Consider the following 22,050-nt stretch of genomic DNA (forward strand, 5'->3'; position numbering starts at 1 on the left):
ATACCCTTTCAAAAACATTACCCTTCGTTTCTCCTTTTGGAAAAAAAAAAAAAAAAAGACAAAGCCATTTGATTTTCTCCACAGGCCTGAGCACAGAGGGGTTTTCAGTGACTTAATGGTATTAGGCAGTTGTGCTGCTGCTTGGGAACTGCTGAGTCACGGCCTGAACCGCTGATTGAACACCTGGGGAAAGGACCCGAGCAGCCCTGGGAGCACAGGTGAAGGCAGTTCAGGTGTGTGACCAGAAGGGGTGGAGCCTGGCTTCTCCTCTCAGACCTCATTGAAGGGCTCACCCCCACGGGGGAAGGAGCTCTCTCTGGAGGTCTCTCCTTGGTGAAGCTTTCCCCTGTGAACCTGGAATCTTCTGGTATGGGTGAGCAATCTTCTTCCCTTCCTTTATAGCACCCTTCTGTTGTGCTGGTCCTTTTGTCATCACATCTTCGTTGTAATGCCTTTCCCATTGTATTGATCTGTCTCATTGCTACAGTTGCTCAAGTTGGCCTACATAGAACATGACTTAAGACCAATTCAGAGTGATGTAAATGACTGACTTTGATTTTGTTGTGCTTTAGAGCAAGCTTCGACAAGGAGCTGGGGCACTCCACAACACAAGGTGTCGTACCAGATAATCAATACCATGAATTGCATATTTTTTGCCCATTACATTTTGCAGATAGGATTTTTTCTTCTTCTTCAGACTTCTGACCAGAAGGCTTATCACACTGCAGGTTTTATGACTCTAGTTTTAGATTCCTTTTGTAGATCTGAGTCTGTTCCTCATTCGTTTGGTGTGTTTTAAGTGCTGCTTGGAATGTGTTCTTGAGTCTTGCTGTGTGTGTTGCTTTGTCTCAGAACAGGAGCAATGACTTATCTCTCATCGCTGGATGCAGCTCAAAGCTCTGCTTGCTGTGAAATCAGACCTGTTCTATCTTCACATGGCTTTGGAACAGCAAAATGGCTCTAGGTGTTACATGGGGAGCAGCCTGGCTGCTCAGAGCAGCTGTGTGCTGTGGTTTTTTGAGAGCAGCTGTACTTTCTGAGCCAGCCCTCTCCATGAATCAAATTACCCAGTGTTTGTGCTTCAAACACTGCACTGACCTATATAGCAGACTAAAGCTTCCTTTTCTAATATTGACTTAAGACTTAAGTGTCAGTGGCCTATTTTTCTACACTATAATTCTTTTTCCTGCATAACAGTCCTCTGGCATGTGCAAAGGGCCAAATTCAGACTTCTTGGCAGTCAAGGTGAGAGAAGTATAGGTCTCTGTAGGGCACTGATATAACGCAGCAGGCTTTGAAATAGTGCAACATGTAGCATTTTGGTTCAGAGATTTGTGCACTGTACTACTTGCCAGAACAGGAGAAATGCAGTCCTGGTATCTCTTGCAAGTTCTCCTCTCCTCTTTGACTACTTATTCCCTCTGCTATTTCTTTTTTGTTTAAAAGAGCATGTCTTAGAACTGGTTCAAAAAACAGAATGGACTGCTCAAAAATCTTTGGGTCCTTTGCTCGCACACCAGCCTGGCCCAGTGGTTGTTGGCTTTGGGAAATGCAAGAAATTATCTCACGCAGTCAAAAATCATGCAAGTGGCTTAATATTTGTTAAAAAAACAAACAAACAAACCAAAAAACAAAGCTCTGCAAACTATTTTGCGTTATTCTTACTTTGAGTATGTGGTTTCCTTGAAGGCGTCTTTTTGAAGCTTTTCTGTGACTTTGGAGGTCAGGGGTGTGTGTTATCCAGTGCCACTGAGCCTAATTAATCCATGTGCTACTGGGAAATGGGGAGTTTCAGACCCATTTGAGGCATAACAATTGGTAACAGGATTCAATAACATCACTGAATCTTGTTTGCAGACGGAGATGATATGCATGCCTGAGCTAGCTGACTTTCCACGTGAAAAGAAGGAAGGACTTTATATCTTTCCATCTGTGTTGGCAGTTAAGATCCATTTTTCCATTAGGGCAATGTACTTTATTTTAAGGAGTGGGTAGCGGCCTTGCCCAAACTGTACTTCATAAATCCAAGCCTTTTAAATGCGGTTGTGTCTGCTGCTGTCACCTGAGGCTTAAGCTTTTCTACCTTTTGTGGGTAAGGGAGATTTTAAAGTACTAGAAGGAGTCAAACCTTTGAGCTTTCTTCAGTCCTTTCGGAAAGGCAAAATATTTCTCCTCCCAACCCAGGAAAATTTGGAATACGCTGGGATTGCTGTCGGTCTCAGTATTCCACTTAAATATGTGGGTTTTTTGAATGGGTATATGACTATTCACAAAAGTCCTCACAAGGTACTAAAATAATATCTTCCGAAATGTAAGAATGCATAACGTTCTCTTGTGTAGAAACAAGATTAGGATGGATGCCTTTGTGTTTAATGGTGCTCGGTTTGTATTCTCCTCTGTAGAACATTCTAATTTTTGTAATGATTATATTACAGGCTATACTCCCACCTTCCTAAGTAAGTATCCATATATGAAGATCCATGCATGGTCATTTTAGTTACAAATCAACTTTCAGTTGGTAAATCCATTCTGTTGATTCTTCAAAAGCCATCTGATAGTCACGTATCCCAGCGTGACTAGCTGGGATACGAGACGAGTCCCTGTCTCCCAGCGTGACTCAGCTGGGCCATGAGCTTGTCTGGTTTGTAACAAAGGGGCTCAGGGCAAATGTGGTATGTGACTGCTCCCTGAAGTGCTTGGATTTCCTGGGAACATTTCCTGGGAACATTTCCTGGGAAAGAAAGGAGGGATAGGATGTAATTAATGAGTATTGCTCTCTGAAAAGGGTGCTGCTTTGGAGTGCTGCAAGGAGCAATGCAGCACCAGCTGGGGCAGGCGTGTTCTACATGGTTCTCCCAAATGGAAAAGAAAGAATCTTGAAAGACAGTTTTGGAACGTCTTCATTGTTTCTGTATGGAAAGCTTATGTTTTTCCTTAGTATAACAGTTAGATTCTGTAAGTCTGCATGCGCTAGCTTGAATGGACTGTTTAGAAAGAATATGAAATGCTCTGTAGGTGTAACATTTATCCAGTCCCTGCTTTCTTCCAGAGAAATGAATGGCCTTTCTTGTAAACGTAATTCCTGGAGATGGAAGTATCAGGGAAAAGGAGTGAGTGGGTGGGCTCTTTGATATTCCCCATGTCTGAGAAATACCATTGTGCTACATGCCCAAAAAGAATTCGAGGCACATTCTTGCTCAGGAGATTAAATGGAATTTACAAAATAAAACATGGGCCTAGTAGTGAGTCACTGAGATGTTTGTCCTTTGTAATGTTGTGGCCATGATGTAAAGCTCAAGTCTATTCTTCTACCGAAGTTCCTCCCTAAACTAGGAGTTTTGATGCTCCCAATGCCAGCTATTGCTATGAATGCAGTACAGTCACGTCACATAAAAGACTGAGGAGCATGATTGTAGTCCTTTGTCCTGAAGTTTCCAAACTATTGACCTTGGGATAGATAGATATGCACGTGAGTTTTTCATTATTTTGCATTAAAATTCAGGTGGATTGAATTTATCTTAGGGATAACTTTGGCCTGACGTGTTTACAGAATTAGCCTGTGGTTCATTCATGGTTGACATTTGGAAAAAGCATGCAAAGACTGAGGGAGTTTAAAATAAAAAACCAACAATGGTAACTTGTATAATTTGCTGTTTTGGTGACCACCACCTTTTTCCCATCACAATGAAGAATCATCTAATGAAACTGCGATGTTTGATCATGATGTCAAAAGCCCTGTGGGGTAAGTAAAGCAAACAGATGACTTACGAGTGAGCAAATACTGCAAAGAAGTTATCAGCATTTGTGTCTATAGAGGAAAAATGTCAATCAGATAATATTTGAAAATAATTTTTCTGTATGTGTGTTTTTGTTTCTCAGTACGTGAAAACTAAGCCCCAGGTTTATGATTAAAGGAAGGTAGATGGGTTCATTGTTTCCTTCCCATTCCAGCCACTTTGAACTCCTTCAGGTTGCTTCCTTTACTGAAGTTGCAGATGCGCAGAAAACAGGAATGCGGTTGCCTGGTTTGTAGAGTGATCAGTCTCATAGGACAGATAGTTGTTAGTCATCTTGTTATCCTGAGAACTTAATTTTGTACGTGAACAGTGTTGGTAATGTATTTGTTGAAAACATTTACTTTGGAGATTAGAAATAACCATCTGCATGCTTTTTGTTTGTTTCAAGCAATTTGTTATAGCTGTAGATGTTTGCAAAGGCATTTATATAAAAGACTACAAATGAATGCTGCTTTTCTTACAAAATTTGATAATCTTAGTTTGATCCTGGAAACTTTTGTAATCGCTGAAATTGGTGAGGTTTTTTTCACCTTCCTGTGTGACTGATATTAGAAAGTTTCACGAATTTAGTGCAAGCTTTTTAGAAAAGGAAATTTAATAGTAGTGTTTCAACATCTTAGAAATCTCAGGTAAAATTTAAGTTGGCAGATAGCTCTCATGGGGGCTGAAATGTTGCGAGGTCACTCTGTCCTCCCTGCCTGTTATTTGCTGGAAGAATAATTCCTGGAATCCTAGGGGATGTTAGGAAATGTGGGTTTCTTATCTGAAAGGCAGTGTTTCAGTGTAATGCCTTTAAAGCTAGGATTTTAGATTAGGACTTGATGAAAAGTGAGGAAAACATGAAGACTCATCTTAATAAAAAGGGTTCATGTTCCTTCTTTTCCCTGATAATTAATCAAATCCTTTTCAGAATGTCTGTAGCTAATTGCTATTTCCTTGTAATCATGTACAGTAAGCTTTAGAAACTCCTACACTCGGGAAGGGAGTAGTCAGAAGTGATGATGGTTTTGTTATTTATACTTCTATGTGGATGAAATGTATCTAGTGCGCTCTATTATCCATATACCTAACAACCAGTACTTCTTAACATTCCTCTTTAGAATTGCTCGTTATGCACCAGTACTGGAGCACACTCCAAGCTTCACATGTGTTGGAAATAAAATGTACTTCCACCAGTCTTTGAACATTAGTAAGGGTTGGGGTGGACTCGTATGTTTCCACAGCAAGCTGAAGAGGGAGATCCAAAGGCTCTGAGAAAGCTCAACACGTTGCCAGCAAGCTTGGAACACATGGCACCTCTTTAAAACCCCTTCTTGGAGGAGAAGGATACTTAAAATAGGCTCCTCTGTAACACCATGTGTAAGCTATTATCAGTCAAAACTTTTCCAAACTCATTGTTCAACATTCTGTAAAGGGAACCTCCTCAAGCAGCAGAGAGCCCCTGCCTCATGAAACACAGAGGAAATGTGCTTAAAACAGGAAAGAATCTTCCAATTTAAGACCTGAAGAAGGATTTAGAGGTGCAAGCAAGCTTCTTACAGTTATGTTTATGTATTCTATATCTCTATTAATGTCTCTTAAAAAAAATATAAAATAATGCAGTGTTGTTCTGGTCTTTAAGTGATGTTATCTGAGACCTGGATTTGTTGCTTTTGGGAAGTGGCAAATAGCTTAACTTTTCATAAGAAGTTGATTTAGAATTACTATGCTGATTTTTTTCTTTTCTTCGGTGCTTCAGTATCGTTTGGTTGAAGTGTTAGTTTCATTGGGTCAGTTCTGTAAACTCTGCAGTAGCTTCAAAATGCCACACAACTTTTCAGGCTGTATTTTTTATTACTTTTCAGCAAAGAATGCTTTTAAGCTTTGCCTGATTTTGAAATTGACCTATGCATATCATCTAGCTTAATTATTTCAGTTCTTGATGGTGACTGAGATTGGTTTTGTATACCTAGTTCTTGCCCAGGAAATATGTCTGGTCCAAGAAGAGTAACAGAGAGGACTGAGGGACTCTATATGAAATAATGACTTTAAAAGCTGCTGTCTGAACTCTGCTATATTTAAGATGCATCATCATGCCGTGTGCAAAAAGCTGCAGCGACTGCAGCTGGGAACAGCATTTTAAAAGTAAAATTCTGAGTCTTTCAAGTTCACATCAATGATTAATTTAACCATATTACTGCATAATAGTGAACTGAGAACTGAACAAAATTTCACACTGCTGACAGAATTTGATCAGTTGCAAACGAAGCAAACTCAGTGTTGTGAAGAATCATGGTTTAAAGCCCCCACCATGTAAATGAATGGTGTTTCATTATTTTTGGAAATGGTGAATAACCAAAATAACAAATTTGGTCAGTGGAGAGAATCCACTTCCACAAAGCTGAAATGGGGAAATTGATTGAGGAAGTTACGTGACTTTGGACAGCAGCCCAGTTGAAAAATTGCATCCACTTCACAAATGAGAATGTTGCTTTTTTTCCACAGAGCTTGAGTGCCTGCAAAGAGGAGCAGTGGTGGCTTAGGAGTACCTGTTTTCTATCAAATCCTGCTAGTCACTTGAAAACTCCAGGGCATGTTTCATTGTATTACAGATTTTACTGAGTCCCTGCAGGTTTTCTGTAAATTAGTATACATCCCTGTTGGGAGGTTTTCCCTTCCAATCCGTTATAAGTAGTTAAACAAAACAGAAGTCAGTGATGCAGGCTCAAGCCTGATGGTGGAGCATGTTATGGAGGTGCACTAGAACAGTGAAACTACTCTGAATTCAGTTTGGACCCTCTTGGTCTACGGGCTCTGTTTGCTTTGTTGTTTGTTTGTTTGTTTGTTTTTTGTTTTTTACTTCTAATAAGAAGACAAATTACAGTTCTCAAGATCCCCTTTCAGTTTGGCTTGCTAAATTGTCAGAATTCCTATATGCATGCAACACATATAGATGATTCTTGGATGTGTTTATCAGTGCTCACTAACACGCAAAACCTTTGGTTGCTTAGCTCCATGATCATCTCCAGGCTTAATTGACTCATCCCTGTATTTGGTCATATGGCCAAGTGCCCAGAAGTTTGTCATTTGGGAGAATGAGTACTTATAATTTGCAGGACATCAGGGGAGACGTGAATTCATATTGCTTGTCCTTGCTCATAGATGCAACATTCAACCTGCTTTATTGCTGTTCATGTTGCTCTTTTTTCTTCCAAATGCTTTGTGCCCAACAGCGTTTCAGCAAACTGTGCTCAGATTTTGGCCTCCTCTAAGAAGTGAGAGAAATGTTGAAAGAAGGGCCTATGTTCCAACTCACTGTGACATTCAATTTATAGTAATACATGGCTATTAAAGAGATGAGAAAGCAGACAGAACGAAAATGATACCTTCACTTATTCCAGTCCCATAAAAGCATGAACGCAGTGCATCCCATTTATCATGGTTGTCCTGCAAAGTTTAGGCCAACCTTGAAAGCTGCAATTGCTGAAGATTTTGTGGCAAGAAGTTGCAGCTGTTTTTGTTCACATATCTTCAAGCTAGTCAAGGCTTTCTCTCATCCCCACTTATTTTGCTCTAAATTAGAACAGGTCTGAGGTTGGTTTGAAAGTATAGTTGCTGCCCACCTCTGGGCTGCATGTCTGGTTATGGTTGACTTTTCTCTTCTGGGTCTGACTGGAGATTCTTTGAACCGAAGAGTATAGGCTCTGTAAATTCAGATCTAAAAATATGCTTATAACTTTTGAGTGAATAGTCAAGTGATCTCTGGACAGTTCCTGTCTCTGCAAGAGGTGTCATCGGTGAAGAGTCAGCTTACAGTTCCCATTGATGTGAAAGTTAGGAATATCAATGTAACTCATAGCCTGACAGATTCATGTTTTTCTTCCAAGTATACGTATTTTTCTATTTTGAAGGAGGCTGTTGCTGTATTTTTATATGCACTGAATATTCTGCTCGTTAAAAATAATATAAAGAAGCTGACGATAGCCAAGAAGTGCATAATGTAGACTGCTTGTCCAAACACATTCCTCATAAATTACACCACATCCTTTTAGTCTCTTCCTAGAGCGTATATGAATGTACAAAAGCAGATTAGAGGCTACCAATACCATAAACTTACTCCAAAAGACCTCAAACTGTAATTATACTGTGAGGACCCTTCATTGGAGTTGGCCACAGTGTGTGAATGTAGATCTGGGAGTGGATGTTTTTCTTGCTCCTTAGGGGAGATCTAAAGTAAGGAGGAGAGATACTTAACCTTCAAAGCAAAACACTGCTTGTCCATGGAAATGTATAATGTCTGAACAGTACGTGTAGCACCAGTGAGCATGTGGCAGGGATACTTTTGAAATAAGGGGAGCAAAATATAAGTTCTGCCCAAGCCCTTAGGAATATGTTTTAGGCTTCTTCTATTCCTACCCCCCCATAATTTCAGTCTAAAGAATTCTATGATGGTTTCCTTCATAAATAGACCTACTCATTTGTGAATGCTTTCTCTTCATTCATTTTCAGACATAACCGTCATTGTCACAGAGCTGTGTGTGTTTATCACTGTGACATTTGAAAGTATGTAAATGGCTTGCAGATGCTGTGCTGGTCTGCAACCAAACTTGGCCATGCCAGTTTAACATACACATGACAAAACCACACTGGCTCTGAACAGGACGGGATATAACAAGATCTCTAGGTTTTCCTGCTACGTAAACACTTCTATGTCTTTATTAATTAGAAACAGGCTCCTGTTTCTTTTGAAGTTCATGTGATATCAATCAGACTCAAGAATGAGGCACATACAGTATCTTAATGATTTTACAGTTATACTGCCAGAGAATTGAAGAATTTCTGGGGGTGGAATGTGTGTACGTATATACGTGTGTGTGTGTATGTGTATATATATAGTGTGTGTGTGTGTGTATATATATATATATAGTATGTATGTGTAAAAGCTGAGCATAACCATCAAAGTTTCCTGGAGCATTTAATGTGGTTGATGCATTCTAGTGTATATTTAATGTGGCATATTATTGACCTTAAACTTTAGTGAGTATTTTCTTTTCCTTACATCTTGAATATCTTCCAACATTAACAGATCTTGAAGCTGCTTTGTGAATTGGCAACAGCACTGTGGTCTACTGAAACAAATGAGAGTAACATTAATTATATAAATTTACAGGCAGAAAATCCTTTGAGTTGGCTGTATGTTAGGAGTAGATATCAGCACTTTTATCTTAAAGTGCTACTTCAGAACACGGCAATCTTTGAGCATGAAGTACATAGAATAGCAGTGACCAATTCTGGAGTTGTTAACCATGGGCAAATGGGAAATGACGTCACTGTTGCTCATTTACTGACAGATCGACTGGCATGAGTAAATGAGAACATGGTTTGACTACTGCAGTCCAATTACTCAAGAAGTTCTTGTTTAAAAACTGTTCATCTGTGCCAATCAACAAATCACTTGCAAAGCTTCCTTTGATTATAAATCACCATCATCTTTAACTTTCTGTGCATTGGTATCGCATGAGTTGTAGACTTGTAGGTGGGACAGAGCTGGGGAGGAGGGTGGAGAGAAGGTTGGTGGTTTTAAAGTCTTCTTGCCTAAAAGGTTGTGTTTACAAGTTGCTGCAGTAACGGGGTCATGAATAAGCAGAGATCTCCTCTCCTTAGCAGCTCCATCTCTTCAGGCTGCAGCGTTACTGCAGAGTAGTGGGAGATTCGAGGAAGAGTTGATGGAAGCTTCCTAAGCTGCTTGAAGTAGCAAGAAAATGATAATGCTGAATTGAGCACTAATTGATGTGACCTGCTTCCTGAAGATAAGGTTGTAGCCTGGCTTGATGCATATTATTGAATCTGTTTCCTTTTAATAAATCATCAACATCTATTTCAGAGTCCTGATCTCTAATCATGTTTAGTTTGTATCACCTTAAAGTTCACCAAAATAGCAGATTAATTTCTTTTTAGTTTGTTTGTTTTTAAGGATTTCCCTGGCCACTGGAGTCTCAGTCCAATGGATGTGAATCCTGCTGTATTTGTTCTGCATTGTGTGAAGGGTGCGTTTATTCTAGGTGAACTTTTCCATTTAACTTTTTGAATGACTTTGTACCTGAGAGGGTTATGTGATTTATTTATTTATTTCCCTCAGGCAGTACTAAAATTCAGGCTATTCTGTTTTTCAGGAATGTTGTTTAATTCCTCATACTCTGTAATTCGCCTCTGTGCTTCTTCAGGAAGAAAAGAACTGTTTCAAGAGTAAAAACTGTTTTGAGGAGGTGTTTCAGCCATGGATGCCTCTTTGAGAATCTTGATGCACCTTATTGTGCGTGTCACTGGTGTGAAAACAGATAATTCTGCTGGTTATCTGCTTTTCTCTTGACCATAGTTATATAAAAGAAAAAGCTTTTTATAAACACAGAAGATTCTTACCATGCTGCTATTATTTGCAGTTGTCTTTCTCCTGTCTTTCCATTTCTCTTTAGAAAGGAATCATTTTCAAGTTGATTTGGAAACTAGGACCTTATTTTTTTTCTCTCCATTTTTGGACTATGCAATTAAGAAATGCTGGCTGTGCTATCAGCTCACTTAAGGTTTTCCTAGTCTGGACTGTGGCATGTGTATAGCATAACTGCTTGAAAGTTGTGGGCAAGTTGTGAAGCTGCAGCCCTGGTTCAGAAGACTTTTGAATTGGTTCTTTCCTTTGATATTGTATGTGACGTTGGATGAAATTGGTTCAATTCGATGTTCCTTCTTCATCTAAACAGTAAGGGTTGGCTATTCTGCTTTTCATCCAATGCTTCGTGTGTGTGTACTTAGCTCCAAGCAACAGAGCACTTAAACATTAAAAAAAAAAAAAGGCTTTACTGATACAGTAGTGCTAATTATACATTGGTGCAGCATCTAGAAGATGAAAACCAGAGTGACGTTTAGGGCATTTACACATTACAGTGATGCAAATAATGATGGTACAGCGTAGCATAAAACAGGGAACGTGTGTAGTCTAGCTGTGAATTGTTTGAGATAATTATCTGCATAGCAGATTGGGAAGAATTTCAATTAGCTACAACGTGTAAGTGAAAAAAACATGGCAAAGAAACATTAATTTAGGAGATGAGACTGCGGGCCAGATGTTCATTGTAATTTCTGGTTGAAGCAAAAAGGTCAATGTTTCTACTATCAACATTACAATATAAGGATAATTATATTTAGATAGCTTTTAAAACATTTTTTAATAGCAAGGTAATAGTTCTTCAAAAACTTGTACATTCAGGTTAAAACATAATTAGTCATGTCAGTACAAAAAGTCAAACTAGATAGAAATGGTTTGACATGAAACATTGTGTTGTACAGATGCCGAGACACTTCAATACAACCGCTGTAGAATTTTTTAATTAATTTCATCTTGAAAAATATAGCTTTTTTCCTACACAGCTTATAATTATCCACTCTGCTCTTGTTTAAATACACATCCATTCTGTACAAAGTACAGAATTTCTTGTAAATCACTGGTTAGAATGGAATAATGGCTGCGTTTTTCTAGGGATGATTCTGCCTGGCAGTATTGGAGAACTGTAGAGAGTTCATGTGTCTATTCCAGTCAACATGGTAAAGGTTGTGTGTCATGAGGTGTTTTTATTCTACCTTCAAAGATGGGGCCCTATAAGTTGTGTTGTGCTGTAGGGGAACTGTTATGTCATGGCCTGAACTGATGATTGAGTACCTGGTGAAGCAGGTGGCTGGCCCAGGAAGCACAGATGCAAACGATTTACCTGTGCTTCCCACCTGCCTAGAAAGGATAGAGTCGGGTCCCCCCTCTCCCTTGCCTCATCTAAGAACTGGCCTCCAAAGGGAGGATGTCTCCTGAATGAAGGCTGCTTCCTGAGAAGGGGTGTGCTGGAGACCCTCATCAACAGCAGAGTGAGTCAACTGTTTTCCTATATGTGGTTATTGGTAATCCCAATGATACTTTGTCTGGTATCTCAAGGACTTACTAGAAGCAGCTTTGCTGTTTCCTAGGATAAACGTGCAGACAGAACCTAGAATAGCATGTCTTTTTTCCACCTGTACTGTTTTTTCAAAATTCAAATACTCTTGTTTTTTTAGTATCTGTCACTTGACCAATGGAAAATGAACCTAAATTTTCTGGATGTAAACCCAGTACTGTTTTACCATTTCCTTGGCATTTACAGCAAGAGTGGTATAATTGCAAAGGGGCTCAAACTGGAATACAGTTAAGGCTTAGATACACCTGAGTCACTCTGTGCAAGTTTAGCCACAGCAAATGGAACTGGATGCAGAAACAGATAAAAAGTGTTGGTTGAAAGACCAGTAAGAGTAGCATTAAATGCTTTTCCTTTCTGTGCTTGTTGATCTGCTGCAGTTCATTTGTGATTCCTGCTTTTTCAGCCTGATTCTTCCCTGTGCTGCACTGTTGCTCAGGGCAGGTGTTTCTCTAGTGCTGATATGCGCTGTGTCAGAAGACTAATTCTACCAGGGCGTAGTAACACAGTACTGATAAATTGCTTGCTCATGAGCTAATGGTATGCTTTGCTAGTGTTAGGGGCTCACAAGGTATTTTTCCTTTTTTGAACTCAACCTCACTGAAGAGAGAGCTGTCCCATGTCTTGGTCTGATTGCTGCTTGTCATAAGGCTTTCAAGGGGATGGTTTACGTTTCTCTCCTTGTTTTATTTCTTTTAGTTAGGTCAGACAGAAAGTTTTCACTTAGCTTTTGTCTATTTTTATTGAATGGGTTAACAATACATGGTACCATGGTGCCACTGCTGCTTTGGATCTGATTTGTTTGTTCGGAAGCATGAGCACCTTTGGGCAGACTCACCAAAAGATACTCATGGGCATCCACCTAAGTTTGTGAACTCTTCATTCTAGGTGGCTTACAGTTAGGATTCTGTGAAGTTCCTCTTATGACTCAACCTCCAGAAGTGCTTCTCTCCTCTGGTGCCATGCATCATTTGAGTGAGGTGATGTAAATATTTATCAATGCAGGGTAATCTTTCATGTTATGGAGTTGATTTCAGTATCAGCAGCAGAAATCCCTGTAGTCTAAATCAGATTTAGACTAGATTTTAGAAAATCTTTTTTTTCCCCCTACAACAAAGAACACTGATTTTTTTTTCCAAGTGCCAGTTGAGTCAGATTTGTCGAGTACATGAACAGCTCCCTACCTGTGCTCCGTCCTCTCTTCACCTCTGTCAGAGCATTATATTTTTCTGCAAAATATCTGCTTCATGAGCCTTTCTTAAAAGAATTTAATTAGAAAAGGAGTGTGCAATATGTGGATGTCTTGGATTCATCAGATCTTTGGAAAAGGAGAAGGAACAGATGTTTGATTCAAAAGTGTCCAATGGAAACACATCACAACTCTGGTATCTTGGTGAGAAAAAGCGTTTTTGTTTTCTCTAGTGACCTGCATTGCTGTTTGTCCAATTCCATCTCATTAACTGCTAAACACAGATTCTGCGAAGACAGTGTCATATCTGGACCTTTGCATTCAGTATCCTTCTGACACCCATCCCTCCCTGGAAATCGTCCACTATGACTTTGTAGGCGGAGGCTGTGATTGACACTTAACTTAGAAAGGAAAGCGGAGATCTATGGATACTAGGAGAAGGCATAATATTTACACTTTTAAGCATCATTTAGAGGCTTTACTCTGACACTGGAAGAGTGACTGTAAAGTGTGCGTCAGATCTATATATATCAGATCAGATCTATACTCTAGTTTGAAACCTGAAAGCTTTTTCTCAGTATTTTCACTACAACACTGAAGTGTTATATAAATGACAGAGAATAAATGTAGAACAACCATCTTCCACTTGTGCTCCAAAGGAAGGATTAGTTGTTCCACCACAACACCCTAAGCACCTCAGTCAGACAGAAGCCAGCAGGGCTCTGACACATCTTCAGCCAGCCTTAGCGTGTGTATCTCTAATCTGAAGGTTACAGGGTACTTTCAGCACTGAAAATGCATAGTGCCAAGTGAAAATCAGCAAAATGACCTTTACCCAGCTCTTTGTAAAATGCTGCTTTCATCTTGCCTGTGGAACTTTATTATTTCTCTCAAACACACATCCCTCTGTTCTAATTACGTGCCTTTGTCCATAAATGCATCCAGGGTCACGCATTTATGGAACTTGATTCTAGTTATGCTGATAATGACATCAACTGTCATGCTGGCACCAAACTCCTCTGTTAGTGACATGCACGTGTCTCATGGCAAGCTAATGCCAACACGTTTCATTACTGCAGGCAGCAAAGAAAACACTCTGCCTTGTTTTTGTTAAGTAAATGAATTTCTGTAAGGGTGAAAAGGGCAAAGTTAGTGAAAACTGAGTTAAAACAAGAATTCAAGGGAGAGGGAAACTGGTACCAATCGTGCTTAAATAACTCCTACTCACCTCAGTGTTTGCAGTTACCTCTTAGCTTCTTAAGCAAACAGCTCTGTTTGCTGCTTGCTGTTCAGTCAGGAAGCATTTAGTCCCACGTGTCACGTGTGCTGTGATACAGTAATAGGATTTGTGTACTCCTGATAAACAAATATGGGAACAGCATTCCATCAAAAAAAGCCTTGAATTTCTTTCTTCCTGTGGGACAAAATGAGCAACTGAAGTAAAAAATGTGATTTCTATATATTTCTACTTCATGATTTATGCAAACTTTTCTGCAGTGGCAGACTTTATAAGAGAGGCCTTCCAGCCATGTTCTCTTATGTCTAAAGAACCCTCCCTCTTAGCCAGATGCTGAAGGCAGTCAGTGTCCTCCACCTAACTACCTCTTGTTCGTTCCTCTGTCAACAGGATTTGAAATTTGCTAGCAAATTTGTAAGCTGCACAGGATGCAACCTTATGCGTCCAAAAACATTGTGACCATCACGGTCTCATTCCCTAAGCAATCAGCTGATTAACCCAGAGCAGAAAACTCCTGAGTTATCAGGAGGTGCCTTGTAGCCCAGTGGGCAAAACTTTGTCACAGTGTTTTGCAAATTAATGCAGTCTCATACCAACTCAATGACTGAGTCAAATCAATCTCTTAATTTGTTTCCTTCTTTTTTTTTCCTCTGAGAACTGGGTTGTGCGATGGTGTGCCTGATGTGGAAACAGAGCTGTATCCTATAGCAGAGTCATGAGAAAACAGGTCTTCAGGTGACCTTCAGAGTCTGCCAGGCCATTCCTCCCACCTCACTGTGGGTGGATATATGCTCCTATCGTTGTTTTTGTAGCTGCTTGCCTTGTTCTCAAATAATGCAGCTATCTCCCTAGCCAAGATATTTTCAGAGCTTCTGTACTGTTGGTAGAAAATCTTGCTAGTAATTTGCAGACCTGTGAAAGTTGCAAGCATTTCTGTCAGTTATATCCAAGTGAGAGTCTGTTGGTTTCAGTGTCATAGAGGAAGATATAAAGTATTAACTTACAAAGTGCATTTGATCTACTAATATACACCATCCTAGAAGGGCACGTATGCATTTCTCCTCTGTAGTGAGGCCTGTGAAATAATCATTCAGCTTCTGCTCTGCATTCTTGATTCTATTCCTCTGAAGGGGCATGGACTCTGATGGGCTCTTCTGCCCACTTATCCATCAAGCTAAATTCCCTTTTCCCTCCCGTTTCCCACTGTGTACTCATCCTCTTCTTTCTTTCAGCAGTGCCAGCACTTTCATTCACAGAGCCTTCATCTCTGTAACAAAACGATGGGGCTAATGATAAAGTCATGACTATACACCTTTTTAAAGGTACCTGCAGTGAGCACGAACAGTCCTTTGCGAAAAATCCACTAACTTGTGAAAATGGCACAATAAATATCTCCCTCATTTCTCTTCTAGTTGAGGTTATTCTGCTTTCTCCACAAAAATGCCTGAGCTCTAACCTCAGGCAGGAAAGCTGAAAGCAGCAAAATCTGTTATAAACATGTACTACAAACTCCCCACAAATGCCTTAACCTTCTGGGCTATTCCTTGTGCTAGAGATACATATTCACAGTGGTGCCAGCACTCTCTGGATTTCCAGACCTTTCATTGCACGTGGGCAGAAACATGTGAGAAACATTTCCCTGCTAACCCTGATAGACCATCCTGCTGCTGGGAGGCGTTGCTTTCAGTGGTAAGCTCTCCCCAGAGTGCTTCCCTAGAGCTGAGCTCAGGCTGCTCGCTGGAGCCAGGGAGTTTGCTGCTGCGTGTGTGTGTGTGCCCATTAACTGACTGATCTGCAGAAATTCCCACAGCTGAACATCTTCTGGAATTTGCTTCCTACATCATGCTCTGGGAGTATATCTGGATGTTATTGAATAATCTTTTCTGTGTCTTTTCATTTATGGGGGTCATCAGGGTCCTTATGCTCGAGGCATGTAGCAGCTGCTGCTCCTGTGATCTTCTGCATCCCTGTACTGCTCAGCTGGCCACCCCTATGCAGGCAGGAGCCTCTGCTGCTGGGAACTAGTTGGTGAAGAAAGGAATTCTTGCAAACACTGCTGGCAGTCCTGTGTTGTGTTATCAGCTATAGTAAATTGGTTCTTGCTATCTGATTTATAGCTTAAATGATACCTGGGAAAGCCCTTTTTATAGCACTACACAGATGCCTCTTGAAAGCTATAAAATCCCTGCCTTGCTGTAGTGTAAAACCTCTAGTTCTGGAGGAAAGCATGAACTCACACAGTGGAGCAAGAGCTGAACGCGTAGGTCCTGTTGCAAACTCTGCAAGGGACTTATTCACTGTTTTGCTTCCCCAGTGTTCTGTTTCCTTTCACCTTTTGTCTGTTAGGATTGACGTCTTCTTGAGGAGTGTGGTCCAATGCTATGTGTTAGCTGGTTCGACCCTCTGCCATAATGCAGTTAAATAATACCTATTCATATAAATAATATATTTATATATTTTATATATTTATATAAACAATAAGCTCACTGTAAGGTCATTTACTGAAAAGAGGGTTCTAATATAGGTCTTTCCTACCTCGGCATCTCAGAAAATGGGACAGTGGATCTGGTAGCTTCCAGGCTGAATCTAGGACTGCTGGAAATGAGTGTAATTCTGTTGAGACAAGTGGAGTCACGGTTACCTGTTACCATTTTTAATTAAACAGGTTGAGTTCGTTATTAAAGTGCAGCAGGAGGAAATCTGGAGGTGCAACAGGCTAACAGCTATTAACTGGCTACTGGCTTTTTAAAGTTGTCATATCGTTAATTCATACGTTGTCTCAAGATCACTGTTTTGATGCGGTTGACTTTAGAGCCAGAGCTCTGTCCCGTGTAGTAACCTAGTGATGTCACGTAGCACTGGAAAACGATATGGTGGTATCTAATATATGAACGATATGCTGGAGAGCAAGTGTGTAGAAAGCTGATACAAAGTGTGAAAATGTAAATCAGGTGCTGCCAAACCAGGCACGTGTGAAACAAATGTTACTGCGGTGGAGCTGACAGGTGTGAGCAGCAGCCAGCACATGGATTTTTCTGCTCGTGCTTTTTAGCTCATCTTTCTAAGAGTTAAGAGAATCATAGCTTTCATTTTTTCCAAGTGGAAAACTTCTGTCCTTTTATTTAACTGTGTAACAGCAGATCAGGTACTCTGGTGCTGTGGCTGATTCTGTACTAGTCCAGGGCCAGTGGCCTTTGGAAGAAGGGTTCTGCTTTCCTTCCTGCTTCCAGATGCATAAGCCTTCAGAGTTCACCCATCCTCACCAGCCCAGTCAGAGGGATGTGGGTCTACAGCTATTGTGGTTGACTGTCTTAAGATCCCAGAATCACAGAATGGCCTGGGTTGGAAGGGAGCTCAAGGATCATGAATCTCCAACCCCCCTGCCAGGCAGGGCCATCAACCTCCCCATTTACTAGACCAGGTTGCCCAGGGCCTCATCCAACCTGGCCTTGAACACCTCCAGGGATGGGGCATCCACAGCCTCTCTGGGCAGCTGTTCCAGCACCTCACCACTCTCCTGGTAAAGAACTTCCTCCTAACTTCCAACCTAAATCTTCCCTCTTTCAACTTAAAACTGTTCCCCCTTGTCCTGCTACTATCTACCCTTTCAAGGAGTTTACTCCCTTCCTGTTTATAGGCTCCCTTCAGGTACTGAAAGGCTGCAATGAGGTCACCCCGCAGCCTTCTCTTCTCCAGGCTGAATAAGCCCAGCTCCCTCAGCCTGTCTTCATAGGGCAGGTGCTCCAGCCCCCTGATCATCTTCATGGCCCTCCTCTGGGCCCTCTCCAACAGCTCTCTGTCTTTCTTGTTCTGGGGGCTCCATACCTGGACACAGTACTCCAGATGGGGCCTCACAAGAGCAGAGTAGAGAGGGACAATCACCTCCCTGTCCCTGCTCCCACTCCTCTCATGATGGAGCCCAGGATGCCATTTGCTTTCCAAGCTGCAAGAGCACACTGCTGGCTCATGTTAAGTTTGTCATCCATCAGGACCCCTGGGTCCTTCTCTGCAGAGCTGCTCTCAAGGACTGCTCCTTCCAGTCTGTAGAGATGCCTGGGGTTCCTCCGGCCCAAGTGCAAAACCTTGCACTTTGCTGTGTTGCACACGATGCACAGCTTCAGCATCCAGAAGTAAAAAGGCATGTGTTGAGGCAGACGGGATTGAGTCCACTGACAGGGGACAGGAGGGGAACAGAAAAGAAATAGAGACATTTAAAACCTTAGCTGTAGCACATACATATAGAGCAATGCAGAGGGAGCCCATAAAACTAATAGATATATTGTTTGCCATACTGCCAAACTTACCTGAAATCTTGCATTCGCTCCTGATACTTAAATCCATGGAGAGAACCTATGCTGTGGGACAAAGCAAACTGTTCCCAAGAATGGGTGAGTACCTGAAGGAAATCTTGCATTAGCAAAACCATTCCATGAGTAACTTGTGTGGGTCTTTGGTGTCCACGCATTCAGAAGCACGTTAGACATTTGGAACACATTGAGAAAGAAAATGGTTTGAGAGCTAGAAGGGACAGCTTGGCGGGGGATTTAAGATGGTTTATTTCAGTCTTAAGAGAGAACTTTTCTCTACTAACAATTATGTAATTTGAAAAGTGCTTCTGGTAGCCTTAAGTTTAGAGGAGGGCGACATGTAGGATCTGATGGCTGGAAACTAAAGCTAGACAAATTCAGGAGTGTGTCATGGGATTTTAGCTGTGAAAGTTAGACCAAATTCCTTCACATGTCATTGTCTTCGGAAATGAAGTATCTGGTGTTTCAAACTAGATTTCCCAAATGCTTCTCTAATTCTTGTGAAAGTTGGGGGTATATAGATGGAGAAAAGAAGTGGCAAAGAGAGGGGGGGGAATAAAGATGAAAAACAAGCAGGAGATTCTAGCAAAGGCTTTTTCAGCACGGAAGGGGCAGTGTTCTGCAGAGACTGTTCTCTTTATATATCCTCATTGGGTGCTTCTCGCTGACCTATGCAAGCCTGAGGTTTGCATCTAACCCAGCCTGTGCATAGGTAATTCTTCTGGAGCGTTTGCTGACAGCTAACACCCCTGCTCTATTTTTCAATGTACTTTTAGTAGATTTTTAAATTATCTTGTGTGAGCTGATGGATACGGTGTGCATGCACATAGTTATGTTTCATGTTTTTAGGAGTTATCAATTTATCACAACTGTTGTCCATTTGTACCAAATGTCACTGTCTCGAGACGCTGTTTGCATTGGGAGTAATTCAAAAAGGTTGCTCTTAGTGCTGAAATAATGTAGATTATGGTGTAGTGTGAACTAGATTTTTCTTCTCATGGCGAGACTCTTACAGCTTCAGATTTAAAAAGCCTTAGGCCTTGATCCAGGCTTTCCAGTGGTTTTGCTGACAGCTGAAATAGACCTTCAGTGCACACATTGGCCCACTACCTGCTAAGTCCTCAGCTCCTCCATTTTCTGCAGTAGTTTAGATACAACAAAAAAAAAAAAGCAAAAACCCTTGGCTTCTAGTTGCAATTTCACATATGGTAAAGTGAGCTCAGCACTTAGTTATGTTTTTTTTTCTTTCCTCAATCCTCCCTCCTGGTCACAATTCCAAGAGTGCATTTGGAAAATGAAGCTGGAAAATAGGAAAAATTGAAGCGAGCAGCAGAGATCTGAAAGCATGGAGGTCTTGAGATAAGAATGATTTGCCAAATACAGAAATCTCTTCAAACCATCTCTATAGCTCATAGAAAAAGAAAAAAAAAATCATAGATTTTTGTACTAAAGATAAAGAATCTGGAATGTTAAGGCTTTGACAGATAGAGACTTGCTATTTTAAAGTAACACTGCAAAATGTCTTGGGAAGGTTTTCTGACAAGGTTAGTCTTGTCACTGGAAGTTATAGTTCTAGAAAACATTGCATTGCCTTCTATTGATACCTCATTTGATCTCAGGCTCTGCCAAAACTGGCAGTCATTTAACTTTCAGAAGCCTTAGATTTCCTTACCTTATTCTAAGCCAAAGTTCAGAGCATGTCCCAATCCTCAGTCTAAAGTTAATGCAAGTCAAGGTGTGTGCTGGGGATAGCTCATGTCCAAGACTTCTCTCTAGGACATATCTCTCACAACAAGAAGTACTTTGTCTGAGGCTACCATGTAGTTTTCCACCTCAGCTGCTGAAGATTGCAGTGAGTGCCTGAGGGGCCCAGGGGGGGAACTTGGTCCTCTAATGCAATTTTTTTTTTCCCAATAGAGAAGAAATGAGATTTGTGTGCTCTTGGCTTTAAGATAGCTAGAGACTGATGGAGGCTCAAACAACGTAGTAGGAAGGAGCGGCCAGATGAGGACTGACTGGCTGATGGGCAACTTACTGCAATAATCAGTACAGGCTGTACAGAAGTGGTCTTGTTATTCCAAGATACCATGAGTTAATTTGGAGGTATCTGTGCTGACCTGGTGCAGAGGCTATAGCATAAACGAAGACATTGGTTAACAGGTTTTAATCCTTTTCTAGAAACATAAACTGTGAGAAGGGTTAACAGAGCTGTTAGGACAAGAAACACCTGTCATAGTGGCACAGTCAGCACTGCAACCCTAACAGCCTTGCCTTGCACTTCTCACTGGCGTGAGCTGCATAATTTTAAGCAGAACAATATAGTTAACGTTTTAGAGAGTACGCTCTGATTTTTTGCATCGGTGACAATTATGTGCGACTTTAAGCTGGAACTTCTGTTTGATATTGAGTATTTGGCAGGATTTTTTAAGTTGTCCTCTTAAAAGACTGTTACTAAATGTCTTCCTCACTCACATTTGCGGTTCAATCACTGAACGAAAAAAAAATAGATTCATTGATAGTCATGGCCTAAATATCTAAAAGATTATCTTTTCGAATGTACTATCCCTGAGGTATAACTCTGGGTCTTTTTAACTGCTGCTGAAAGTTGGGAACTGAATTTCTTGATGCGTCAATGTACGGTGAGTCCAAGTCAGTCCATCATCAGGTCCACTCCATAGGTTAGTAACAGAAGGGAACTTGCAAGGTGGCATCACCAGATCACCCTACCTAGGCTTAGTGTAAGATGCTTTGACTGAGTGATTATCTCAGCTTAGTTCGTAATTAATGCTCAATTCACAGCATCTGTCAGGACAAAAATGCTTGTGACAAAGCTTGTAAGAAACATATCTGCCTTTAAAGACCTTCTTTTTTGTGCTTATTATCTGGAACTGTTACATGGTGGTGCACTGCGCAATGAAACAGCTGAAAGGAAGAATTTGTTTTAATTTTAATGGTAGAACTCTGTCAAAAGATGTCCTTGTTTGGTGGCTTCATTCCCTTTGTAGCGTGAGCTATGTTGTATCAATTATTACCTGTGAGCTATATTACATCATATTATATCCAAAGACTAAGATTGTCAAGCACTGGATACATTTGGTCCTATGGTTGTTGATATTTAGCCTGTCTGAAAAATGTTTGAGTGTGTGTGACTGCTTATATGAGAGTTATTGAGAGTTTTATTTTTTTCATGTAATGACAATGTCAACAGAGTTGATTATATAGCGTAGAATCATAGAATTGTTTGAGTTGGAAGGGACCTTTAAAGGCCATCTGGTCCAACTCACCTGCAGTGAACAGGGACATCTAGATAAGGTTGCTCAGCGCTGTTGTCCAACCTGTCTTTGCAAGTCTCACAAAACAGGGCATCCATCACTGCTCTGGGCAAACATTGATCTGTTAGCCAGAAACTTTATTTGCACAGGGGGTCAGTTTCCACCCCAGCATATCCTTCCATTCAAATGGAAGAGCTCTGGAAGCTGCTCATCATCCCACAGCTTAAGTCCATTTCTGCATCATTTTGTCCTATTCTTTTGCCTTAGTTCCCACTTTG

The 22,050-nt window shown here is 40.8% G+C and overlaps 1 protein-coding gene across 3 annotated transcripts in view; it reads left to right on the forward strand.

Annotated features, from left to right (window-relative positions):
* The first annotated feature begins 279 nt into the window (after positions 1-279).
* Positions 280-22,050, forward strand: part of SPATS2L (spermatogenesis associated serine rich 2 like) — a 128,941-nt gene continuing 107,170 nt past the window's right edge. For 2 of the 3 annotated variants that reach the window (XM_046943576.1, XM_025152171.3), the window contains exon 1: positions 280-373. The gene's annotated coding sequence lies outside the window, so the exon portion shown is untranslated. The remainder of the gene's footprint in view (positions 374-22,050) is intronic. The other variant, NM_001389330.2, reaches the window with a different exon arrangement.

The sequence above is a fragment of the Gallus gallus genome, chromosome 7, assembly GCF_016699485.2.
Source record: "Gallus gallus isolate bGalGal1 chromosome 7, bGalGal1.mat.broiler.GRCg7b, whole genome shotgun sequence".
Lineage (NCBI taxonomy): Eukaryota > Metazoa > Chordata > Aves > Galliformes > Phasianidae > Gallus > Gallus gallus.